The 6,000-nt window shown below is 33.5% G+C and overlaps 1 pseudogene across 1 annotated transcript; it reads right to left on the reverse strand.

Annotated features, from left to right (window-relative positions):
* Positions 1–813: 813 nt before the first annotated feature.
* Positions 814–5,438, reverse strand: LOC149537215 (cyclin-dependent kinase F-1-like; annotated as a pseudogene). Its single transcript, XR_016358054.1, has 2 exons — positions 4,733–5,438; positions 814–1,638 (listed from the first exon to the last, which is right to left on the reverse strand). The product of XR_016358054.1 is annotated as a cyclin-dependent kinase F-1-like (transcript).
* Positions 5,439–6,000: the final 562 nt, after the last annotated feature.

Genomic DNA, 6,000 nt, shown 5'->3' on the forward strand with positions numbered 1-6,000 from the left:
GGCAATGATGTTGGGGTTGCTGTTTGCTTAAAATTTAACACCTGCACTATCCAACCACCTCTTCAGTCTAATTGGAAATGGAAATTTGAAGCACAATTTTACCTTTGGGGTTAATTTGTTGTCAAATTAATGTCTTTGAGATTACTTTTGATTGTGTTGGCACCATGCCTTGCTGCTTTGTTAGGTCAAGTGTTTTATACAAGTTTGTGATTAAGATCTTAATGGGGTTTTATGTTGTAACAGCCAATGTTTTATGATGTAGACATCGATAAAGGTAAATTTTATGAAACTTTTCTTCTGCATCCTTAGCTATTTATTATCTGCAGATTTCTCCGTCTGTGGATTTTTCTGCCCGAAGAATAAATATGTTATAGAAATTAAATAACACTGTTATGTTGCATTGCATGCATATTTTTTCAGGTTGAGTGTGTTTTTCGTTTGACCTTTTATATCACTGTTTTATTCTCTTGAAGTGTTCATTGTTTTGTACGAAGTAGAATGTTGTATTGTCCAAAAAAAAATAGGTCTTGAGGAATTGCTGAGTTAATATATTGTGTTTATTGAGGTGAATGGATTGAAAAAAAAAAAATAGTTGCAGTTATGTCTATAAGGTTGACATAATATTTGTAGAGCCAAATCTGAAAGATTTGAAGCATTTCCATTCAAATCTTCCCACTAAGAACTCGCAAAAAAGATATTCAAAAAAGTTTGTAAGCGAGCATTATCAGTAATTGTACTTTGTGACTTGTAAGATATTAGATCTCCATTTTTTTCACTTGGTGTTTGAATGGGATCTCCCCTTTATAAGTAATGTTGAAAAAAACGCCTCCTCAACTTGCTGCATGTTAAATTTATTATATAATCCATTAATTCATCATGAACCATTGATTAATTATCATGTCAAATTTATCTTGCCAATACACATCAACCCCCACAGAATCATTAAAAACATAACCAGCGCTTATGAGAACTTTTCAAACTGGATTGTGAAACCAGTACTCGAGTGAACCACATTAGAACCATCCATGCCTTCAAGATCTGAATCAGATTCATTAATCTTCATTTTGTCCCATTCATCATCTGAGCATATTTCATCATCTTTCTGAGGTGGTGGAACTCTCAATTCATGTACCCTATATGAGACGAGTTAGCAAGAAAAAAGATTTTTCCATAATCGGGAAGATTAGTACATCTAGGCCAATTTTCCTCGGTCGGACTTCCTAGAACTCTAACCAGTTTGCCAAGCTGATCAACATCTGAAGTACCAGGAAACAGAGGTTCTAAAATCAGCAGCTCCCCAAAGATACAGCCTAATGACCATAAATCGACTTCTTTTCCATAGAATGTCGCTCCATAAAGCAATTCAGGGGCTCTGTACCATCTAGTTCCCACACCACAAGTAAGTTCAGACTCAACCATACCTTCATTTTCCCATCCCAAATCTGAGTGTCCAGGATCTGCAAAACCTTCCGAAGTTAATTCAGTTGCAAGGCTTGAATTTGCATCCCCTTCATTTGACAGTTCTTTAGCATTAACACTATTCTCCAATCTTCCTTCTCCCAAGGCATCCACAACCATATAATCTGGATGTTCATTCGCTCTTGTCAAAATTGTAACAGGTTCCTCTAAAATCCTTGCCTGCATGTTTAGGTAAACATCCAAATCAGATCCAAGTTCTTGAATGTTGCTGAAATCCCTGAAGGAAGAGAACTAAAGAGGTTCCGTAATATCTTTTTGGCTTCAGGGAGAGTAATCATTGGGCTATATTTTTCTTACTATGAAGTTTGAGCCAAGGCTTCCAGAAGAATGAGCGATAGTGCAGGTATACTACTGGTTCGAATTTTGTGAAGTCGAGGTTTCAAATTATTTGAAGTTTTGAAATAATTGATTTGCAAAACAATACGAATCAAAAGAAAATTTGAATTGAGCAAGCGTGCTGGATACAAAATGAACTTGAAAAGTAATACTTAGCTATTTGTACAGGATGATAAAATCTAGTACAAGACAGCCAAATAGAGTATTGTTTCCTTGTATGGAATCATGACTTTGGTGCATTTCAGATTTAAATTGAATGACTGCAACTCAAAATAAAATAATAGCAATGCTAGTGCAGGTGTAGCAGGGCCTCCAATTTTGTGGAGTAGGAATTTTGAAATATTCAATTAGGGAAATGATACAAATCAAAATAAACTTTGAACTGAGAAATCATTTACAGAAAAATTGAATGTGTGCATGCTGGGTACAAAATGAACTTGGAAATTAATATTTAATTATTCCTATAATACCATAAAACTTCTATGGCCCCGTTTGGTTGGGGAAGATGAATTTGTCTCATAACCAGGTTATCTTATAACCAGGTTTTTGAAAACCTGGTTTTGCAGTTTGGAAAGACAATGGTCTGTTTGGCTGACATGGAAGATGAATATACAAATCCATATTCTGCGTTTGGTTGCCAATTTCGAAATTGGAATTGGAGATGCGATCAAAGTTGCTCGTCATCTAGAGAAACCCCACAACCATCGACCAAGAACCATCGACCAAGAACTAAGTCACAAGATTCGAGTTCGACTACCATTGAAGTTCAGATGAAGTTCGACAAGGTTAAAAAATTCAAAAAAAATTGACATTAAATTCACTTTATATAATTTACTATAATATTTTAAAAATATAAGTAATCCAATAAATGATTAAAATAGTTTAATATTACATCATAGATTTGAAATTTTCATAGAAGAATATCACATTTAAAAAATAAATACAAATAAAACTCACACAATCTAATCCAGAAACATTGCTCACATACTAATGGATTGTGGAAATCTGATTATGTTAACAAATAAAACTGATTTTTAATTTTTAAAATATTAAATTTATAAAACAAAAAATACTAATTCAACCTCATTTTTTTAAAAACATTAAAAAAAATTAAATTTATTACATTTAACATTATACATAAATTAAAATATTAATGAATAAACTATATTTAATATTAAATAAATATTAAAATAAACACATAACACCTCCAAAAAATTGCGGACCCCACAATATTATTAAAAAAAAATCATAAAACTCGAAATCCAGTTTTAGTTTTGAATTCCACCTTTTTGTTGGAAGACGCTTATCCAATTTTGATCAAAAATTGGAAGTTGAAAGTGAAAACCAGGTTATAAATTTAACCAACCAAATGCCCATGTTTTTCTCCAAAACTTGGTTTTAACCCTGATAACCCGATTTTCGCCCTCATCTTCTAGCAACCAAACGGGCCGTTATCTTAAATTTTTGAAACGAGGGACGAAGAAATGGGTTTCGAGGACAGACCTTTTTTCTCCGGAGTAGGGGATGATAGCGGGGACAATTATATAAAAAAAGGGATTTTCAAATAAAAAGGGATTTTCAAATATTTACCAGAATTTATAATATTCATATGAAAATATGGACAATACATGTTTATGTACATTATAGAACCTTGACATATATCATTTGTGTTAAATAAGTTAAATTGAGAGTTTAAATTGTTGGTTTAATTGTTTAGCTGGGAAAGTGGAGTGGAGTTGCTTTAAAGCAACTCGAACAGCTTGAGTTGGATATTTAGTAACAGCTTTATTTTTTTGTTCTTTAAATGAATATTTCAAAGTTTGTGAGGTTGAGGAAAACAAGGAATGGTTTTATATATGATTCAAAGCCAGATTTTTCTCACAAGCTAAGTAATAAGATTGTTAAAACAAACTTGTATTGGATTGTATTGTATTCTTGAAAAGAAAGTTTAATATTAGACTAAATAAAAGATCCAACATTTACAGGATTTTTCTCCATTCCATATCTATGTTATTGTTATGTGTGATTGACATCCATTACTTTTGCTCCCTCTATTAGTTTATGTTAATTAACCCAGAGCAGAATATTGATTGTTATATATGTGAATTTATTGTACATTTAAATCTATAGTTGAGTTATGAGAAATTATCTGTGTTATTGTTATGTGTGATTGACTTCTATTACTTTTGCTCCCTCTATTAGTTTATGTTAATTAATCCAGAGTAGTAGAATATTGATTGTTATATATGTGAATTTATTGTAAATTTAAATCTATAGTTGAGTTATGAGAATGAAACTAAAAGTCAAACACATTATCAAAATCCAAGCATTAATTTTATGAGTAACCAAAGGACAGCTTTCCGATTGTTTCCAAGTTTTTAGAACAGATCAAATTATGCCAAAAACACATCCCGGATAACACTATAAATCTAGTACAGGAGAGCCATACAGAACACTGTTTTCATAGACATGACTTTGGTGCGTTTCAAATTCAAACTCAATAATAGCAACTCAATACAAATAATGGCAGTGGCAATGCATGTGCAGCACGATTTTCCATTTTGTAAAGCGAGGATTTCAAATTATACAGAGAGTTTTGTAATATTGTATTAGGTGAATACTGCAAATCAAAAGAAACTTTGAACCAAGAAATTATTTACAGAAATATTGAAAGTGTGCATAATGGATACAAACTGAACTTCGCGATTAAAAATATATTATTCCTACAGGATGTTACAAGATTTAGTATAGGACAGCCATACACAGTATTGTTTTCCCTATTAGGCAATTATAACTCTGGAGCATTTCAGATGTAAACTCAATGATAACAACTCTAGCAGATACAAAAGAGAGTTGAGCTTGCTGCAACACCCAGCCCTACAACATAAAAAGAAAGCAATAAGAATATCTTGCTTACCTGTCCAAAATCGGCAACCTTGAGAACTCCATCAGCCGAAATAAGTAGATTGGAAGGCTTCAGGTCACGGTGGACAACAAAATTTGCATGGCAATCAGCGACTCCCTGCAAGACCTGAATCATCCATGTCTTAATCTCTCTCTCAGGGATTCCCTTCCCTTCCTTCTTCGCAGACCTAATTACAGAATAAAGATCAGATCGCAGAAACTCCAACACCAAAACCGCATCTTCGTGCTCTCTCCAAAACCACTCATAAAGCCAAACAACATTTGGGGACCCAGTCAACCTCAGCCTCTGCAGAGCTTCAATCTCTATCAAACTACTCTGGTAATCATGAATTTCCTTTAAGGCTACAATCAACCCGTCCTCCTTTCTCCTGCCTCTATAAACATCCGAATAAGTCCCATTCCCCACCCTTTCCAGAATTTCATAGCGGGAGGTGATATCCCTATTTCCATGAAGACTCCAGCTGCGCTGCACGTCATCATTCTCCATTTCTACGACCTTGTTGGAAAGAAGAGTTGAATCAGAGACATTTGAGCAGCAGCAGCCCAGAGGGAGCATGATCTTGCAGCTTCCCTAATTTGTGAGCATTGCCTCAGCTGGGGTTTCCGGGGTTTCGAACCTAGGCGAGCGCCCTCAAATTTGGACAGAATCCAATGCTTGCTGAGAAGGGTTTATACCTGTTTACATTTCGGCAGGATCGCATTCAAGAAATCGCTGGTAGGATCCCTTTCAAGAAAATTGCAGGTAAAATCGCAACCCAATTCGTAGAAGGAGTTTTAATGACGTTCCGAAGACCAGAGGTCGCGGATGGATCTATTTCACTTTTTCAATGGTAAATTATGAAGTATTTAAGAATTTTAAATAATATTTTTAGTCCCTGCCATGGGCAGGAATACTCATGTATTCATCCCATTCATGTCACTAATATGACATTAACACTGATCAATCAAAGTAAAGAATTTAAAAGATTATATGAAATTTCAAATGTTTATATCTTTTTCTAATCTTTTACTATTTTATAAATCACATTTTTCATTCATTCCAAAATTAATTTTTTTCAAAAATACAAATATTTTTTCCTAACAACTCCATCATGCATTAATAAATGCATTAATTACAACTTTATCTTTTCTACATTTGTAACAACTTGATAAGATTTTTTTCCAATCATTTTATCTTCCACCTCACACAACATGTTTAATCAATATTGATTCTCAACAACAATATAATTTCAATATGTTGTATCTTTGTATTTGAATTCC

This window comes from Cupressus sempervirens, chromosome 10, assembly GCF_028749045.1.
Source record: "Cupressus sempervirens isolate cs-2001-9-10 chromosome 10, ASM2874904v1, whole genome shotgun sequence".
Lineage (NCBI taxonomy): Eukaryota > Viridiplantae > Streptophyta > Pinopsida > Cupressales > Cupressaceae > Cupressus > Cupressus sempervirens.